The following is a 22815-nucleotide window of genomic DNA, read 5'->3' as shown; positions in this document are numbered from 1 at the left end:
GAGTTACAACGGTTGCGTCACATATTCGTACCAACATGCATTTAGCGACAATTTTCCGCTATTACTATGTTGATTCGCTTTTAACAGTGCAACGATTGACTGTGGGACTTAACTGAACTGATTCTGGACTGTGACCTTATCAATGCGATAAATGAGCAAATTGGACTCCAAGGAGTAACATTCTTCTTAGTTTGACATGATTGCTGGAATTTAGCGAGTACACTATGCTCTGTGGTAGCGCTTTTTTCAAAAACTTAGATAAATAAATCTTTTTTTACTGTGGAACCAATCCTGGCCGTTAGCACGCATTGAAGAAATAGAGACATTCTCAAAAACTATATTTCAATGACTTTCTAGCGGTATCAGTCCGTTTGAGTTACAACGGTTGCGTCACATATTCGTACCAACATGTATTTAGCGACATTTTTCCGATATTACTAAGTCATATCGCTTTTAACGTTGAATTGATTGACTGTGGGACTTAATTCAACTAACTTTGGCCTGTAACGTTATAAATGTGATAAGTGAGCCAGCTGGACTCCAAGAAATAACATTCTTCTTACTTTGACAAGATTGTTGGAACTCAGCGATTACACTGGGCGCCGTGGAAGCGCTTCATGTAAAACTTAAGAAAAATAAGTCATTTTTTACTGTGGGAACAATCCTAGCCGTTATCGCGCGCTGAAGAAATAGAGACAGTTTCAAAAACTACATTCCAATGACTTTCTGGCGGTATCAGTCCGTTTGAGTTACAACGGTTGCGTCACATATTCGTACCAACATGCATTTAGCGACAATTTTCCGCTATTACTATGTTGATTCGCTTTTAACAGTGAAACGATTGAATGTGGGACTTAACTGAACTGATTCTGGACTGTGACCTTATCAATGCGATAAATGAGCAATTTGGACTCCAAGGAGTAAGATTTTTTTTAATTAGACATGATTGCTGGAATTCAGCAAGTACACTATGCTTTCTGGTAGCGCTTTTTTGAAAATTTAGATAAATAAGTCATTTTTTACTGTGGGACCTATCCTAGCCGTTATCGCGCGCTGAAGAAATAGAGACAGTTTCAAAAACTACATTTCAATGACTTTCTAGCGGTATCAGTCCGTTTGAGTTACAACAGTTGCGTCACATATTCGTACCAACATGTATTTAGCGATATTTTTCGCAATTACTAGGTTGCATCGCTTTTAACAGTGAAACGATTGACTGTGGGACTTCTTTGAACTGATTTTAGACTGTGACCTTATAAATGTGAAAGGGAGACAATTGGACTTCAAGAAATAACATTCTTCTTAATTTGACATGATTGCCGGAACTCAGCGATTACACTGGGCGCTGTGGTAGCACTTCATTGAGAAGTTTAGATAAGTAAGCCTTTTTTACTGTGGGACCAATCCTGGCCGTTAGTACGCGCCGAAAAAACAGAGGCATTCTCAAAAACTACATTTCATTGCTTTTTGGCGGTATCAATCCGTTTGAGTTACAACGGTTGCGTCACATATTCGTACGAACATGTATTTAGTGACAGTTTTCCGATATCACTAAGTTATATCGCTTTTAACATTAAAATAATTGACTGTGGGACTTAATTGAACTAACTTTGGCCTGTGACCTTATAAATGTGATAAGTGAGCCAACTGGACTCCAAGAAATAAAATTCTTCTTACTTTGACATGATTGTTGGAAATCAGCGAGTACACTATGCTCTGTGGTGGCGCTTTTTTCAAAAACTATAGATAAGTAAGTCTTTTTTTACTGCGATACCAATCCTGGCCGTTAGCACACGCCAAAAAAATAGAGGCATTCTCAAAAACTACATTTTATTGATTTTTTGGCGGTATCAATCCGTTTGTGTTACAACGGTTGTGTCACATATTCGTACCAACATGTATTTAGTGACAGTTTTCCGATATTACTAAGTTATATCGCATTTAACAGTGAAACGATTGACTGTGGGACTTCATTGAACTGATTTTAGACTGTGACCTTATAAATGTGAAAGGGAGACAATTGGACTTCAAGTAATAACATTCTTCTTAATTTGACATGATTGCCGGAACTCAGCGATTAAAGTGGGCGCTGTGGTAGCACTTCATTAAAAAATTAAAATAAATAAGTCAATCTTTAATGTCGGACCAATCCAAGCCGTTATCGCGTGCTGAAGAAAGAGCGACAGTTTCAAAAACTACATCTCACATACTTTCTAACGGCGTCAGTCCGTTTGAGTTACAACGGTTTGGTCACATATTCGTACCAACATGTATTTAGCGATAGTATTCGGATATTACTAGGTTGCATCGCTTTCAACAGTGAAACGATTGACTGTGGGACTTAATTGAACTGATTGTGGACTGTGACCTTATAATTGTGAAAGTGAGACAATTGGACTTCAAGAAATAACGTTCTTCTTAATTTGACATGATTGCCGAAACTCAGCGATTACACTTGGCGCGGTGGTAGCGCTTCATTTAAAAATTAAGATAAAACATTCAGTTTTTACTGTGGGACCAATCCTAGCCGTTATCGCGCACCGAAGAAATAGAGACAGTTTCAAAAACTACATTTCAACTACTTTCTAACGGTATCAGTCCGTTTCAGTTACAACGGTTGCGTCACATATTTGTACCAACATGTATTTAGCGATATTTTTCGCAATTACTAGGTTGCATCGCATTTAACAGTGAAACGATTGACTGTGGGACTTCATTGAACTGATTTTAGACTGTGACCTTGTAAATGTGAAAGGGAGACAATTGGACTTCAAGTAATAACATTCTTTATAATTTGACATGATTGCCGGAACTCAGCGATTAAAGTGGGCGCTGTGGTAGCACTTCATTAAAAAATTTAAATAAATAAGTCAATCTTTAATGTCGGACCAATCCAAGCCGTTATCGCGTGCTGAAGAAAGAGCGACAGTTTCAAAAACTACATCTCACTTACTTTCTAACGGCGTCAGTCCGTTTGAGTTACAACGGTTTGGTCACATATTCGTTCCAACATGTATTTAGCGATCGTATTCGGATATTACTAGGTTGCATCGCTTTCAACAGTGAAACGATTGACTGTGGGACTTAATTGAACTGATTGTGGACTGTGACCTTATAATTGTGAAAGTGAGACAATTGGACTTCAAGAAATAACGTTCTTCTTAATTTGACATGATTGCCGAAACTCAGCGGTTACACTTGGCGCGGTGGTTGCGCTTCATTTGAAAATTAAGAAAAAACATTCAGTTTTTACTGTGGGACCAATCCTAGCCGTTATCGCGCGCTGAAGAAATAGAGACAGTTTCAAAAACTACATTTCAATGACGTTCTAACGGTGTCAGTCCGTTTGATTTACAACGGTTGGGTCACATATTCGTACCAACATGTATTTAGCGATATTTTTCGCAATTACTAGGTTGCATCGCATTTAACAGTGAAACGATTGACTGTGGGACTTCATTGAACTGATTTTAGACTGTGACCTTGTAAATGTGAAAGGGAGACAATTGGACTTCAAGTAATAACATTCTTTATAATTTGACATGATTGCCGGAACTCAGCGATTAAAGTGGGCGCTGTGGTAGCACTTCATTAAAAAATTTAAATAAATAAGTCAATCTTTAATGTCGGACCAATCCAAGCCGTTATCGCGTGCTGAAGAAAGAGCGACAGTTTCAAAAACTACATCTCACTTACTTTCTAACGGCGTCAGTCCGTTTGAGTTACAACGGTTCGGTCACATATTCGTTCCAACATGTATTTAGCGATCGTATTCGGATATTACTAGGTTGCATCGCTTTCAACAGTGAAACGATTGACTGTGGGACTTATTTGAACTGATTGTGGACTGTGACCTTATAATTGTGAAAGTGAGACAATTGGACTTCAAGAAATAACGTTCTTCTTAATTTGACATGATTGCCGAAACTCAGCGGTTACACTTGGCGCGGTGGTTGCGCTTCATTTGAAAATTAAGAAAAAACATTCAGTTTTTACTGTGGGACCAATCCTAGCCGTTATCGCGCGCTGAAGAAATAGAGACAGTTTCAAAAACTACATTTCAATGACGTTCTAACGGTGTCAGTCCGTTTGATTTACAACGGTTGGGTCACATATTCGTACCAACATGTATTTAGCGATATTTTTCTGATATTGATAGGTTGCATCGCTTTTAACAGTGAAACGATTGACGGTGGGACTTAATTGAACTAACTTTGGACTGTGACCAGATAAATGTAATAAATGAGACAATTGGACTCCAAGAAATAACATTTTTCTTAATTTGACATGATTGCCAGAACTCAGCAATTAAACTGGGCGCTGTGGAAGCGCTTCATTTAGAAATTTAGATAAATAAGTCATTTTTTACTGTGGGACCAACCCTAGCCGTTATCGCGCGCCGAAGAAATAGAAACAGTTTCAAAAACTACATTTCAATGACTTTCTAGCGGTATCAGTCCGTTTGAGTTACAACGGTTGCGTCACATATTCGTACCAACATGTATTTAGTGACATTTTTCCGATATTACTATGTTGCATCGCTTTTAACAGTGAAACGATTGACTGTGGGATTTAATTGAACTGATTTTGGACTTTGACCTTATAAGTGTGATAAATGTGCCAGTTTGACTACAAGAAATAACATTTTTCTTAATTCGACATGATTGCTTGGATTCAGCGAGTACACTATGCTCTGTCGTAGCGCTTTTTTTAAATATTCAGATAAATAAGTCTTTTTTTACTGTGGAACCAATCCTAGCCGTTAGCACGCATTGAAGAAATAGAGACATTCTCAAAAACTACATCTCATTGACTTCTTGGCGGTATCAATCCGTTTGAGATACAACGGTTGCGTCACATATTCGTACCAGCATGTATTTAGTGACATTTTTCCGATATTACTATGTTGCATCGCTTTTAACAGTGAAACGATTGACTGTGGGACTTAACTGAACTGATTCTGGACTGTGACCTTATCAATGCGATAAATGAGCAAATTGGACTCCAAGGAACAACATTCTTCTTAATTCGAAATGATTGCTGAAATTCAGCAAGTACACTATGCTCTGTGGTAGCGCTTTTTTAAAAATTTAGATAATTAATTCTTTTCTTACTGTGGGACCAATCCCAACCGTTAGGTCGCGCTGAAGAAATAGAGACAGCTTCAAAAACTACATTTCAATTACTTTCTAACGGTATCAGTCCGTTTGATTTACAACGGTTGCGTCATATATTCGTACCAACATGTATTTAGCGATATTTTTCCGCTACTATTTGCTTGCATCGCTTTTAACAGTGAAACGATTGACTGTGGGACTTAATTGAACTGATTGTGGACTGTGACCTGATAAATGTGATAAATGAAACAATTGGATTCCAAGAAATAACATTCTTCTTAAATTGACATGATTGCGGCATTTCAGCGATTTCACTAGGCTCTGTGGTAGCGCTTTATTTAGAAGTTTAGATAAGTAAGTCATTTTTTACTGTGGGACCAATCCTAGCCGTTATCGCGCGCTGAAGAAATAGAGACAGTTTCAAAAACTACATTTCAATGACTTTCTAGCGGTATCAGTCCGTTTGAGTTACAACGGTTGCGTCATATACTCGTACCAACATGTATTTAGCGACATTTTTCCGCTATTACTATGTTGCATGGCTTTTAACAGTGAAACGATTGACTGTGGGACTTAACTGAACTGATTCTGGACTGTGACCTTATAAATGCGATAAATGAGCAAATTGGACTCCAAGGAATAACATTCTTCTTAATTCGACATGATTGCTGGAATTCAGCAAGTACACTATGCTCTGTGGTAGCGCTTTTTTAAAAAATTAAGATAAATAAGTCTTTTTTTACTGTGGACCAATCCTTCCGTTAGCACGCACTGAAGAAATAGAGACATTCTCAAAAACTAAATCTCATTGACTTCTTGGTGGTATCAGTCAGTTTGAGTTACAACGGTTGCGTCAAATATTCGTACCAACATGTATTTTGTGATTTTTTTCCAAAATTACTAAGTTGTATCCCTTTTAACAGTGAAGCGATTGACTGTGGGACTTAGTTGAACTGATTCTGGACTGTGACATAATAAATGCGATAAATGAGCCAATTGGACTCCAAGAAATAACATTCTTCTTAATTCGACATGATTGCTGGAACTCAGCGAGTACACTATGCTCTGTGGTAGCGCTTTTTTGAAAAACTTAGATAAATAATTCGTTTTTTACTGTGGAACCAATCCTGGCCGTTAGCACGCACTGAAGAAATAGAGACATTCTCAAAAACTACATGTCATTGACGTCTTGGCGGTATCAGTCCGTTTCAGTTACAACGGTTACGTCACATATTCGTACCAACATCTAGATAGTGATATTTTTCCGATATTACTAGGGTGTATCGCTCTTAACAGTGAAACGATTGACTGTGGGACTTAATTGAACTAACTTTGGACTGTGACCTGATAAATGTGATAAGTGAGCCAACTGGACTCCAAGGAATAACATTCTTCTTAATTCGACATGATTGCTGGAATTCAGCGAGTACACTATGCTCTGTGGTAGCGCTTTTTTCAGAAACTTAGATAAATAAGTCTTTTTTTAATATGGAACCAATCCTGGCCGTTAGCACGCACTGAAGAAATTGAGACATTCTCAAAAACTATATCTCATTGACTTCTTGGCGGAATCAAACAGTTTGAGATACAACGGCTGCGTCACATATTCGTGCCAACATGTATTTAGTGACATATTTCCGATATTACTGAGTTATATCGCTTTTAACAATGAAATGATTGACTGTGGGACTTAACTGAACTAACTTTGGCCTGTGACCTTATAAATGTGATAAGTGAGTCAACTGGACTCCAAGAAATAACATTCTTCTTACTTTGACATGATTGTTGGAAATCAGCGATTACACTGGGCGCTGTGGAAGCGCGTCATTTAAAAATTTAGATAAATAAGTCATTTTTTACTGTGGGACCAACCCTAACCGTTATCGCGCGCCGAAGAAATAGAGACAGTTTCAAAAACTATATTTCAATGACCTTCTAGCGGTATCAGTCCGTTTGAGTTACAACGGTTGCGTCACATATTCGTACCAACATGTATTTAGCGACATTTTTCCGCTATTACCATCTTGCATCGCTTTTAACAGTGAAACGATTGACTGTGAGACTTCACTGAACTGATTTTGGACTGTGACCTTATAAATGCAATAAATGAGCAAATTGAAGTCCGAGGAATAACATTCTTCTTAATTCGACATGATTGCTGGAAGTCAGCAAGTACACTATGCTCTGTGGTAGCGCTTTTTCTAAAAATTTAGATAAATAAGACTTTTTTTACTGTGGACCAATCCTTCCGTTAGCACGCACTGAAGAAATAGAGACATTCTCAGAAACTAAATCTCATTGACTTCGTGGCGGTATCAGTCCGTTTGAGTTACAACGGTTGCGTCAAATATTCGTACCAACATGTATTTAGTGATTTTTTTCCAATATTACTAAGTTGTATCGCTTTTAACAGTGAAGCAATTGACTGTGGGACTTAGTTGAACTGATTCTGGACTGTGACCTTATAAATGCAATAAGTGAGCCAATTGGACTCCAAGGAATAACATTCTTCTTAATTCGACATGATTGCTGGAATTCAGCGAGTACACTATGCTCTGTGGTAGCGCTGTTTTCAAAAACTTAAATAAATAAGTCTTTTTTTACTGTGGAACCAATCCTGGCCGTTAGCACGCACTGAAGAAATAGAGAAATTCTCAAAAACTACATCTCATTGACTTCTTGGCGGTATCAATCAGTTTGAGATACAACGGTTGCGTCAAATATTCGTACCAACATGTATTTAGTGATTTTTTTCCAATATTACTAAGTTGTATCACTTTTAACAGTGAAGCGATTGACTGTGGGACTTAGTTGAACTGATTCTGGACTGTGACCTTATAAATGCGATAAATGAGCCAATTGGACTCCAAGGAATAACATTCTTCTTAATTCGACATGATTGCTTAAATTCAGCGAGTACACTATGCTCTGTGGTAGCGCTTTTTTCAAAAATTTAGATAAATAAGTCTTTTTTTACTGTGGAACCAATCCTGGCCGTTAGCACGCACTGAAGAAATAGAGACATTCTCAAAAACTACATCTCATTGACTTTGGCGGTATCAATCCGTTTAAGATACAACGGTTGCGTCACATATTCGTATCAGCATGTATTTAGTGACATTTTTCCGATATTACTAAGTTATATCGCTTTTAATAATGAAATGATTGACTGTGGGAATTAATTCAACTAACTTTGGCCTGTAACGTTATAAATGTGATAAGTGAGCCATCTGGACTCCAACAAATAACATTCTTCTTACTTTGACATGATTGTTGGATCTCAGTGAGTATACTGGGCGCTGTTGAAGCGCTTCATTTAAAAATTAAGATAAATAAGTCATTTTTTACTGTGGGACCAATCCTAGCCGTTATTGCGCGCTGAAGAAATAGAGACAATTTCAAAAACTACATTTCAATGACGTTCTAACGGTATCAGTCCCTTTGAGTTACAACGGTTGCGTCACATATTCGTCCCCACATGTATTTAGCGATAGTATTCGGATATTACTAGTTTGCATCGCTTTTAACAGTGAAACGTTTGACTGTGGGATTTAATTGAACTGATTTTGGACTTTGACCTTATTAATGTGATAAATGTGCCAGTTTGACTACAAGAAATAACATTTTTCTTAATTCGACATGATTGCTTGGATTCAGCGAGTACACTATGCTCTGTTGTAGCGCTTTTTTTAAATATTCAGATAAATAAGTCTTTTTTTACTGTGGAACCAATCCTGGCCGTTAGCACGCACTGAAAAAATAGAGACATTCTCAAAAACTACATCTCATTGACTTCTTGGCGGTATCAATCCGTTTGAGATACAACGGTTGCGCCACATATTCGTACCAGCATGTATTTAGTGACATTTTTCCGATATTACTATGTTGCATCGCTTTTAACAGTGAAACGATTGACTGTGGGACTTAACTGAACTGATTCTGGACTGTGACCTTATCAATGCGATGAATGAGGAAATTGGACTCCAAGGAACAACATTCTTCTTAATTCGACATGATTGCTGGAATTCAGCAAGTACACTATGCTCTGCGGTAGCGCTTTTTTAAAAATTTAGATAAATAAGTATTTTCTTACTGTGGGACCAATCCCAGCCGTTAGTTCGCGCTGAAGAAATAGAGACAGCTTCAAAAACTACATTTCAATTACTTTCTAACGGTATCAGTCCGTTTGAGTTACAACGGTTGCGTCATATATTCGTACCAACATGTATTTAGCGATATTTTTCCGCTACTACTTGCTTGCATCGCTTTTAACAGTGAAACGATTGACTGTGGGACTTAACTGAACTGATTCAGTTTTGAGTTCCAGCAATTATGTCGAATTAAGAAGAATGTTATTCTTTGGAGTCCAATTGGCTCATTTATTGCATTTATAAGGTCACAGTCCAGAATCAGTTCAACTAAGTCCCACAGTCAATCGCTTCACTGTTAAAAGCGATACAACTTAGTAATTTTGGAAAACGGTATCAGTCCGTTTGAGTTACAACGGTTGCGTCATATATTCGTACCAACATGTATTTAGCGATGATTTTCCGCTACTACTTGCTTGCATCGCTTTTAACAGTGAAACGATTGACTGTGGGACTTAACTGAACTGATTCTGGACTGTGACATTATAAATGCGATAAATGAGCAAATTGGACTCCAAGGAATAACATTCTTCTTAATTCGACATGATTGCTGGAATTCAGCAAGTACACTATGCTCTGTGGTAGCGCTTTTTTAAAAAATTAAGATAAATAAGTCTTTTTTTACTGTGGACCAATCCTTCCGTTAGCACGCACTGAAGAAATAGAGACATTTTCAAAAACTAAATCTCATTGACTTCTTGGTGGTATCAGTCAGTTTGAGTTACAACGGTTGCGTCAAATATTCGTACCAACATGTATTTAGTGATTTTTTTCCAAAATTACTAAGTTGTATCGCTTTTAACAGTGAAGCGATTGACTGTGGGACTTAGTTGAACTGATTCTGGACTGTGACCTTATAAATGCGATAAATGAGCCAATTGGACTCCAAAGAATAACATTCTTCTTAATTCGACATAATTGCTGGAACTCAGCGAGTACACTATGCTCTGTGGTAGCGCTTTTTTGAAAAACTTAGATAAATAATTCGTTTTTTACTGTGGAACCAATCCTGGCCGTTAGCACGCACTGAAGAAATAGAGACATTCTCAAACTACATGTCATTGACGTCTTGGCGGTATCAGTCCGTTTCAGTTACAACGGTTACGTCACATATTCGTACCAACATCTAGATAGTGATTTTTTTCCGATATTACTAGGTTGTATCGCTCTTAACAGTGAAACGATTGACTGTGGGACTTAATTGAACTAACTTTGGACTGTAACCTGATAAATGGGATAAGTGAGCCAACTGGACTCCAAGGAATAACATTCTTCTTAAATTGACATGATTGCAGCATTTCAGCGATTTCACTAGGCTCTGTGGTAGCGCTTTATTTAGAAGTTTAGATAAGTAAGTCATTTTTTACTGTGGGACCAATTCTAGCCGTTATCGCGCGCTGAAGAAATAGAGACAGTTTCAAAAACTACATTTCAATAACTTTCTAGCGGTATCAGTCCGTTTGAGTTACAACGGTTGCGTCATGTACTCGTACCAACATGTATTTAGCGACATTTTTCCGCTATTACTATGTTGCATCGCTTTTAACAGTGAAACGATTGACGGTGGGACTTAATTGAACTAACTTTGGACTGTGACCTGATAAATGTGATAAATGAGACAATTGGACTCCAAGAAATAACATTCTTCTTAATTTGACATGATTGCCGGAACTCAGCAATTACACTGGGCGCTGTGGAAGCGCTTCATTTAAAAATTTAGATAAATAAATCATTTTTTACTGTGGGACCAATCCTAGCCGTTATCGCGCACCGAAGAATTAGAGACAGTTTCAGAAACTACATTTCAATGACTTTCTAGCGGTATCAGTCCGTTTAAGTTACAACGGTTGCGTCACATATTCGTACCAACATGTATTTAGCGACATTCTTCCGCTATTACTATGTTGCATCGCTTTTAACAGTGAAACGATTAACTGTGGGACTTAACTAAACTGATTCTGGACGGTGACCTTATAAATGCGATAAATGAGCCAATTGGACTGCAAGGAATAACATTCTTCTTAATTCGACATGATTGCTGGAATTTAGCGAGTACACTATGCTCTGTGGCAGCGCTTTTTTCAAAAACTTAGATAAATAAATCTTTTTTTACTGTGGAACCAATCCTAGCCGTTAGCACGCATTGAAGAAATAGAGACATTCTCAAAAACTATATTTCAATGACTTTCTAGCGGTATCAGTCCGTTTGAGTTACAACGGTTGCGTCACATATTCGTACCAACATGTATTTAGCGACATTTTTCCGATATTACTAAGTCATATCGCTTTTAACGTTGAAATGATTGACTGTGGGACTTAATTCAACTAACTTTAGCCTGTAACGTTATAAATGTGATAAGTGAGCCAGCTGGACTCCAAGAAATAACATTCTTCTTACTTTGACATGATTGTTGGAACTCAGCGATTACACTGGGCGCTGTGGAAGCGCTTCATTTAAAAATTTAGATAAATAAGTCATTTTTTACTGTGGGACCAATCCTAGCCGTTATCGCGCGCCGAAGAAATAGAGACAGTTTCAAAAACTACATTTCAATGACTTTCTGGCGGTATCAGTCCGTTTGAGTTACAACGGTTGCGTCACATATTCGTACCAACATGTATTTAGCGACATTCTTCCGCTATTACTATGTTGCATCGCTTTTAACAGTGAAACGATTAACTGTGGGACTTAACTAAACTGATTCTGGACGGTGACCTTATAAATACGATAAATGGGCAAATTAGACTCCAAGGAATAACATTCTTCTTAATTCGACATGATTGCTGGAATTCAGCAAGTACACTATGCTCTGTGGTAGCGCTTTTTTAAAAAATTAAGATAAATAAGTCTTTTTTTACTGTGGACCAATCCTTCCGTTAGCACGCACTGAAGAAATAGAGACATTCTCAAAAACTAAATCTCATTACTTCTTGGTGGTATCAGTCAGTTTGAGTTACAACGGTTGCGTCAAATATTCGTACCAACATGTATTTAGTGATTTTTTTCCAAAATTACTAAGTTGTATCGCTTTTAACTGTGAAGCGATTGACTGTGGGACTTAGTTGAACTGATTCTGGACTGTGACCTTATAAATGCGATAAATGAGCCAATTGGACTCCAAAGAATAACATTCTTCTTAATTCGACATAATTGCTGGAACTCAGCGAGTACACTATGCTCTGTGGTAGCGCTTTTTTGAAAAACTTAGATAAATAATTCGTTTTTTACTGTGGAACCAATCCTGGCCGTTAGCACGCACTGAAGAAATAGAGACATTCTCAAACTACATGTCATTGACGTCTTGGCGGTATCAGTCCGTTTCAGTTACAACGGTTACGTCACATATTCGTACCAACATCTAGATAGTGATTTTTTTCCGATATTACTAGGTTGTATCGCTCTTAACAGTGAAACGAATGACTGTGGGACTTAATTGAACTAACTTTGGACTGTAACCTGATAAATGGGATAAGTGAGCCAACTGGACTCCAAGGAATAACATTCTTCTTAAATTGACATGATTGCAGCATTTTAGCGATTTCACTAGGCTCTGTGGTAGCGCTTTATTTAGAAGTTTAGATAAGTAAGTCATTTTTTACTGTGGGACCAATTCTAGCCGTTATCGCGCGCTGAAGAAATAGAGACAGTTTCAAAAACTACATTTCAATAACTTTCTAGCGGTATCAGTCCGTTTGAGTTACAACGGTTGCGTCATGTACTCGTACCAACATGTATTTAGCGACATTTTTCCGCTATTACTATGTTGCATCGCTTTTAACAGTGAAACGATTGACTGTGGGACTTAACTGAACTGATTCTGGACTGTGACCTTATCTATGCGATGAATGAGGAAATTGGACTCCAAGGAACAACATTCTTCTTAATTCGACATGATTGCTGGAATTCAGCAAGTACACTATGCTCTGCGGTAGCGCTTTTTTAAAAATTTAGATAAATAAGTCTTTTCTTACTGTGGGACCAATCCCAGCCGTTAGTTTGCGCTGAAGAAATAGAGACAGCTTCAAAAACTACATTTCAATTACTTTCTAACGGTATCAGTCCGTTTGAGTTACAACGGTTGCGTCATATATTCGTACCAACATGTATTTAGCGACATTTTTCCGATATTACTAAGTCATATCGCTTTTAACGTTGAAATGATTGACTGTGGGACTTAATTCAACTAACTTTAGCCTGTAACGTTATAAATGTGATAAGTGAGCCAGCTGGACTCCAAGAAATAACATTCTTCTTACTTTGACATGATTGTTGGAACTCAGCGATTACACTGGGCGCTGTGGAAGCGCTTCATTTAAAAATTTAGATAAATAAGTCATTTTTTACTGTGGGACCAATCCTAGCCGTTATCGCGCGCCGAAGAAATAGAGACAGTTTCAAAAACTACATTTCAATGACTTTCTAGCGGTATCAGTCCGTTTGAGTTACAACGGTTGCGTCACATATTCGTACCAACATGTATTTAGCAACATTCTTCCGCTATTACTAAGTTGCATCGCTTTTAACAGTGAAACGATTAACTGTGGGACTTAACTAAACTGATTCTGGACGGTGACCTTATAAATGCGATAAATGGGCAAATTAGACTCCAAGGAATAACATTCTTCTTAATTCGACATGATTGCTGGAATTCAGCAAGTTCACTATGCTTTGTGGTAGCGCTTTTTTGAAAATTTAGATAAATAAGTCTTTTTTTACTGTGGGACCAATCCCAGCCGTTAGTTCGCACTGAAGAAATAGAGACAGCTTCAAAAACTACATTTCAATTACTTTCTAACGGTATCAGTCCGTTTCAGTTACAACGGTTGCGTCACATATTTGTACCAACATGTAGATAGTGATTTTTTTCCGATATTACTAGGTTGTATCGCTTTTAACAGTGAAACGATTCACTGTGGGATTTGATTAAACTGATTCTGGACGGTGACCTTATAAATACGATAAATGGGCAAATTAGACTCCAAGGAATAACATTCTTCTTAATTCGACATGATTGCTGGAATTCAGCAAGTACACTATGCTCTGTGGTAGCGCTTTTTTAAAAAATTAAGATAAATAAGTCTTTTTTTACTGTGGACCAATCCTTCCGTTAGCACGCACTGAAGAAATAGAGACATTCTCAAAAACTAAATCTCATTACTTCTTGGTGGTATCAGTCAGTTTGAGTTACAACGGTTGCGTCAAATATTCGTACCAACATGTATTTAGTGATTTTTTTCCAAAATTACTAAGTTGTATCGCTTTTAACTGTGAAGCGATTGACTGTGGGACTTAGTTGAACTGATTCTGGACTGTGACCTTATAAATGCGATAAATGAGCCAATTGGACTCCAAAGAATAACATTCTTCTTAATTCGACATAATTGCTGGAACTCAGCGAGTACACTATGCTCTGTGGTAGCGCTTTTTTGAAAAACTTAGATAAATAATTCGTTTTTTACTGTGGAACCAATCCTGGCCGTTAGCACGCACTGAAGAAATAGAGACATTCTCAAACTACATGTCATTGACGTCTTGGCGGTATCAGTCCGTTTCAGTTACAACGGTTACGTCACATATTCGTACCAACATCTAGATAGTGATTTTTTTCCGATATTACTAGGTTGTATCGCTCTTAACAGTGAAACGAATGACTGTGGGACTTAATTGAACTAACTTTGGACTGTAACCTGATAAATGGGATAAGTGAGCCAACTGGACTCCAAGGAATAACATTCTTCTTAAATTGACATGATTGCAGCATTTTAGCGATTTCACTAGGCTCTGTGGTAGCGCTTTATTTAGAAGTTTAGATAAGTAAGTCATTTTTTACTGTGGGACCAATTCTAGCCGTTATCGCGCGCTGAAGAAATAGAGACAGTTTCAAAAACTACATTTCAATAACTTTCTAGCGGTATCAGTCCGTTTGAGTTACAACGGTTGCGTCATGTACTCGTACCAACATGTATTTAGCGACATTTTTCCGCTATTACTATGTTGCATCGCTTTTAACAGTGAAACGATTGACTGTGGGACTTAACTGAACTGATTCTGGACTGTGACCTTATCTATGCGATGAATGAGGAAATTGGACTCCAAGGAACAACATTCTTCTTAATTCGACATGATTGCTGGAATTCAGCAAGTACACTATGCTCTGCGGTAGCGCTTTTTTAAAAATTTAGATAAATAAGTCTTTTCTTACTGTGGGACCAATCCCAGCCGTTAGTTTGCGCTGAAGAAATAGAGACAGCTTCAAAAACTACATTTCAATTACTTTCTAACGGTATCAGTCCGTTTGAGTTACAACGGTTGCGTCATATATTCGTACCAACATGTATTTAGCGACATTTTTCCGATATTACTAAGTCATATCGCTTTTAACGTTGAAATGATTGACTGTGGGACTTAATTCAACTAACTTTAGCCTGTAACGTTATAAATGTGATAAGTGAGCCAGCTGGACTCCAAGAAATAACATTCTTCTTACTTTGACATGATTGTTGGAACTCAGCGATTACACTGGGCGCTGTGGAAGCGCTTCATTTAAAAATTTAGATAAATAAGTCATTTTTTACTGTGGGACCAATCCTAGCCGTTATCGCGCGCCGAAGAAATAGAGACAGTTTCAAAAACTACATTTCAATGACTTTCTAGCGGTATCAGTCCGTTTGAGTTACAACGGTTGCGTCACATATTCGTACCAACATGTATTTAGCAACATTCTTCCGCTATTACTAAGTTGCATCGCTTTTAACAGTGAAACGATTAACTGTGGGACTTAACTAAACTGATTCTGGACGGTGACCTTATAAATGCGATAAATGGGCAAATTAGACTCCAAGGAATAACATTCTTCTTAATTCGACATGATTGCTGGAATTCAGCAAGTTCACTATGCTTTGTGGTAGCGCTTTTTTGAAAATTTAGATAAATAAGTCTTTTTTTACTGTGGGACCAATCCCAGCCGTTAGTTCGCACTGAAGAAATAGAGACAGCTTCAAAAACTACATTTCAATTACTTTCTAACGGTATCAGTCCGTTTCAGTTACAACGGTTGCGTCACATATTTGTACCAACATGTAGATAGTGATTTTTTTCCGATATTACTAGGTTGTATCGCTTTTAACAGTGAAACGATTCACTGTGGGATTTGATTAAACTGATTCTGGACTGTGACCTTATAAATGCAATAAATGGGCCAATTGGAATCCAAGGAATAACATTCTTCTTAATTCGACAAGATTGCTGGAATTCAGCGAGTACACTATGCTCTGTGGTAGCGCTGCTTTAAGAATTTAGATAAATAAGTCTTTTTTTACTGTGCCACCAATCCTGGCCGTTAGCACGCACTGAATAAATAGAGACATTCTTAAAAACTACATCTCATTGACTTCGTGCCGGTATCAATCCGTTTGAGATCCAACAGTTGCGTCAAATATTCGTACCAACATGTATTTACTGACATTTTTCCGATATTACTAAGTTATATCGCTTTTAACAATGAAATGATTGACTGTGGGACTTAATTGAACTAATTTTGGACTGTGACCTTATAAATGTGATAAGTTAGCCAACTGGACTCCAAGAAATAACATTCTTCTTAATTTGACATGATTGCCGGAACCCAGCGATTACACTGGGCGCTGTGGTAGCACTTCATTTAGAAGTTTAGATAAGTAAGCCTTTTTTACTGTGGGACCAATCCTGGCCGTTAGTACGCGCCGAAAAAACAGAGGCATTCTCAAAAACTACATTTCATTGCTTTTTGGCGGTATCAAACCGTTTGAGTTACAACAGTTGCGTCACATATTCGTACGAACATGTATTTAGTGACAGTTTTCCGATATCACTAAGTTATATCGCTTTTAACAATAAAATAATTGACTGTGGGACTTAATTGAACTAACTTTGGCCTGTGACCTTATAAATGTGATAAGTGAGCCAACTGGACTCCAAGAAATAATATTATTCTTACTTTGACATGATTGTTGGAAATCAGCGAGTACACTATGCTCTGTGGTAGCGCTTTTTTCAAAAACTATAGATAAGTAAGTCTTTTTTTACTGCGATACCAATCCTGGCCGTTAGCACACGCCAAAAAAATAGAGGCATTCTCAAAAACTACATTTTATTGATTTTTTGGCGGTATCAATCCGTTTGTGTTACAACGGTTGTGTCACATATTCTTACCAACATGTATTTAGTGACAGTTTTCCGATATTACTAAGTTATATCGCTTTTAACACTGAAACGATTGACTGTGGGACTTAATTGAACTGATTGTGGACTTTGACCTTATAAATGTGAAAGTGAGACAATTGGACTCCAAGAAATAACATTCTTCTTAATTTGACATGATTGCCGAAACTCAGCGATTACACTGGGCGCAGTGGTAGCGCTTCATTTAAAAATTAAGATAAAACATTCAGTTTTTACTGTGGGACCAATCCTAACCGTTAGCGCGCGCTAAAGAAGTAGAGACAGTTACAAATACGACATTTCACTGACTTTCTATCGGTGTCAGTCCGTTTGATTTACAACGGTTGGGTCACATATTCGTACCAACATGTATTTAGCGATATTTTTCTGATATTACTAGGTTGCATCGCTTTTAACAGTGAAACGATTGACGGTGGGACTTAATTCAACTAACTCTGGCCTGTAACGTTATAAATGTGATAAGTGAGCCAGCTAGACTCCAAGAAATAACATTCTTCTTACTTTGACATGATTGTCGGAACTCAGCGATTACACTGGGCGCCGTGGAAGCGCTTCATGTAAAACTTAAGAAAAATAAGTCATTTTTTACTGTGGGAACAATCCTAGCCGTTATCGCGCGCCGAAGAAATAGAGACAGTTTCAAAAACTACATTTCAATGACTTTCTGGTGGTATCAGTCCGTTTGAGTTACAACAGTTGCGTCACATATTCGTACCAACATGCATTTAGCGACAATTTTCCGCTATTACTATGTTGCATCGCTTTTAACAGTGAAACGATTGACTGTGGGACTTAACTGAACTGATTCTCGACTATGACCTTATCAATGCGATAAATGAGCAAATTGGACTCCAAGGAGTAACATTCTTCTTAATTCGACATGATTGCTGGAATTCAGCATGTACACTATGCTTTGTGGTAGCGCTTTTTTAAAAATTTAGATAAATAAGACTTTTTTTACTGTGAGACCAATCCCAGCCGTTAGTTCGCGCTGAAGAAATAGAGACAGCTTCAAAAACTACATTTCAATTACTTTCTAACGGTATCAGTCCGTTTCAGTTACAACGGTTGCGTCACATATTCGTACCAACATGTAGATAGTCATTTTTTTCCGATATTACTAGGTTGTATCGCTTTTAACAGTGAAACGATTGACTGTGGGATTTAATTAAACTGATTCTGGACTGTGACCTTATAAATGCAATAAATGGGCCAATTGGAATCCAAGGAATAACATTCTTCTTAATTCGACAAGATTGCAGGAATTCAACGAGTACACTATGCTCTGTGGTAGCGCTGCTTTAAGAATTTAGATAAATAAGTCTTTTTTTACGGTACTACCAATCCTGGCCGTTAGCACGCACTGAAGAAATAGAGACATTCTCAAAAACTACATCTCATTGACTTCGTGCCGGTATCAATCCGTTTGAGATCCAACAGTTGCGTCAAATATTCGTACCAACATGTATTTACTGACATTTTTCCGATATTACTAAGTTATATCGCTTTTAACAATGAAATTATTGACTGTGGGACTTAATTGAACTAATTTTGGACTGTGACCTTATAAATGTGATAAGTTAGCCAACTGGACTCCAAGGAATAACATTCTTCTTAATTCGACATGATTGCTGGAACTCAGCGAGTACACTATGCTCTGTGGTAGCGCTTTTTTGAAAAACTTAGTTAAATAATTCGTTTTTTACTGTGGAACCAATCCTGGCCGTTAGCACGCACTGAAGAAATAGAGACATTCTCAAACTACATGTCATTGACGTCTTGGCGGTATCAGTCCGTTTCAGTTACAACGGTTACGTCACATATTCGTACCAACATCTAGATAGTGATTTTTTTCCGATATTACTAGGTTGTATCGCTCTTAACAGTGAAACGATTGACTGTGGGACTTAATTGAACTAACTTTGGACTGTAACCTGATAAATGGGATAAGTGAGCCAACTGGACTCCAAGGAATAACATTCTTCTTAAATTGACATGATTGCGGCATTTCAGCGATTTCACTAGGCTCTGTGGTAGCGCTTTATTTAGAAGTTTAGATAAGTAAGTCATTTTTTACTGTGGGACCAATTCTAGCCGTTATCGCGCGCTGAAGAAATAGAAACAGTTTCAAAAACTACATTTCAATGACTTTCTAGCGGTATCAGTCCGTTTGAGTTACAACGGTTGCGTCATGTACTCGTACCAACATGTATTTAGCGACATTTTTCCGCTATTACTATGTTGCATCGCTTTTAACAGTGAAACGATTGACTGTGGGACTTAACTGAACTGATTCTGGACTGTGACCTTATAAATGCGATAAATGAGCCAATTGGACTCCAAGGAATAACATTCTTCTTAATTCGACATGATTGCTGGAATTCAGCAAGTACGCTATGCTCTGTGGTAGCGCTTTCTTTAAAAATTAGGATAAATAAGTCTTTTTTTACTGTGGACCAATCCTTCCGTTAGCACGCACTGAAGAAATAGAGACATTCTCAAAAACTACATGTCATTGACGTCTTGGCGGTATCAGTCCGTTTCAGTTACAACGGTTGCGTCACATATTCGTACCAACATGTAGATAGTCATTTTTTTCCGATATTACTAGGTTGTATCGCTTTTAACAGTGAAACGATTGACTGTGGGACTTAATTGAACTAACTTTGGACTGTGACCTGATAAATGTGATAAGTGAGCCAACTGGACTCCAAGGAATAACATTCTTCTTAGTTAGACATGATTGCCGGAACTCAACGATTACAGTGGGCGCTGTGGTAGCGCTTCATTTAAAAATTTAAATAAATAAGTCATTCTTTAATGTCGGACCAATCCTAGCCGTTATCGCGTGCTGAAGAAAGAGCGACAGTTTCAAAAACTACATCTCACTTACTTTCTAACGGCGTCAGTCCGTTTGAGTTACAAAGTTTGGGTCACATATTCGTACCAACATGTATTTAGCGATAGTATTCGGATATTACTAGGTTGCATCGCTTTCAACAGTGAAACCATTGACTGTGGGACTTAATTGAACTGATTGTTGACTGTGACCTTATAAATGTAAATGTGAGACAATTGGACTTCAAGAAATAACATTCTTCTTAATTTGACATGATTGCCGAATCTCAGAGATTACACTGGGTGCAGTGGTAGCGCTTCATTTAAAAATTAAGATAAAACATTCAGTTTTCACTGTGGGACCAATCCTAACCGTTAGAGCGCGCTGAAGAATTAGAGACAGTTACAAATCCGACATTTCACTGACTTTCTAACGGTGTCAGTCCATTTGATTTACAACGGTTGGGTCACATATTAGTACCAACATGTATTTTTCGATATTTTTCGGATATTACTAGGTTGCATCGCTTTTAACAGTGAAACGATTGACAGTGGGACTTAATTAAACTAACTTTGGACTGTGACCTGATAAATGTGATAAATGAGACAATTGGACTCCAAGAAATAACATTCTCCTTAATTTGACATGATTGCCGGAACTCAGCAATTACACTGGGCGCTGTGGAAGCGCTTCATTTAAAAATTTAAATAAATAAGTCATTCTTTAATGTCGGACCAATCCTAGCCGTTATCGCGTGCTGAAGAAAGAGCGACAGTTTCAAAAACTACATCTCACTTACTTTCTAACGGCGTCAGTCCGTTTGAGTTACAAAGGTTGGGTCACATATTCGTACCAACATGTATTTAGCGATAGTATTCGGATATTACTAGGTTGCATCGCTTTCAACAGTGAAACCATTGACTGTGGGACTTAATTGAACTGATTGTTGACGGTGACCTTATAAATGTAAATGTGAGACAATTGGACTTCAAGAAATAACATTCTTCTTAATTTGACATGATTGCCGAAACTCAGAGATTACACTGGACGCAGTGGTAGCGCTTCATTTAAAAATTAAGATAAAACATTCAGTTTTCACTGTGGGACCAATCCTAACCGTTAGAGCGCGCTGAAGAATTAGAGACAGTTACAAATACGACATTTCACTGACTTTCTAACGTTGCAGTCCATTTGATTTACAACGGTTGGGTCACATATTCGTACCAACATGTATTTTGCGATATTTTTCGGATATTGCTAGGTTGCATCGCTTTTAACAGTGAAATGATTGACGGTGGGACTTAATTGAACTAACTTTGGACTGTGACCTGATAAATGTGATAAATGAGACAATTGGACTCCAAGAAATAACATTCTTCTTAATTTGACATGATTGCCGGAACTCAGCAATTACACTGGGCGCTGTGGAAGCGCTTCAATTAAAAATTTAGATAAATAAGTCATTTTTTACTGTGGGACCAATCCTAGCCGTTATCGCGCACCGAAGAATTAGAGACAGTTTCAGAAACTACATTTCAATGACTTTCTAGCAGTATCAGTCCGTTTAAGTTACAACGGTTGCGTCACATATTCGTATCAACATGTATTTAGCGACATTCTTCCGCTATTACTATGTTGCATCGCTTTTAACAGTGAAACGATTAACTGTGGGACTTAACTAAACTGATTCTTCACGGTGACCTTATAAATGCGATAAATGGGCAAATTAGACTCCAAGGAATAACATTCTTCTTAATTCGACATGATTGCTGGAATTCAGCAAGTACACTATGCTCTGTGGTAGCGCTTTTTTTAAAAAATTTAGATAAATAAGTCTTTTTTTACTGTGGGACCAATCCTGTCCGTTAGCACGCACTGAAGAAATAGAGACATTCTCAAAAACTAAATCTCATTGACTTCGTGGCGGTATCAGTCCGTTTGAGTTACAATGGTTGCGTTAAATATTCGTCCCAACATGTATTTAGTGATTTTTTTCCAATATTACTAAGTTGTATCGCTTTTAACAGTGAAGCGATTGACTATGGGACTTAGTTGGACTGATTCTGGACTGTGACCTTATAAATGCGATAAATGAGCCAATTGGACTGCAAGGAATAACATTCTTCTTAACTCGACATGATTGCTGGAATTTAGCGAGTACACTATGCTCTGTGGTAGCGCTTTTTTCAAAAACTTAGATAAATAAATCTTTTTTTACTGTGGAACCAATCCTGGCCGTTAGCACGCATTGAAGAAATAGAGACATTCTCAAAAACTATATTTCAATGACTTTCTAGCGGTATCAGTCCGTTTGAGTTACAACGGTTGCGTCACATATTCGTACCAACATGTATTTAGCGACATTTTTCCGATATTACTAAGTCATATCGCTTTTAACGTTGAAATGATTGACTGTGGGATTTAATTCAACTAACTTTGGCCTGTAACGTTATAAATGTGATAAGTGAGCCAGCTGGACTCCAAGAAATA

The sequence above is a fragment of the Hydractinia symbiolongicarpus genome, chromosome 6 (assembly GCF_029227915.1).
Source record: "Hydractinia symbiolongicarpus strain clone_291-10 chromosome 6, HSymV2.1, whole genome shotgun sequence".
In the NCBI taxonomy this organism is placed as follows: domain Eukaryota; kingdom Metazoa; phylum Cnidaria; class Hydrozoa; order Anthoathecata; family Hydractiniidae; genus Hydractinia; species Hydractinia symbiolongicarpus.
Note: the sequence above shows the minus strand (reverse complement) of the source record.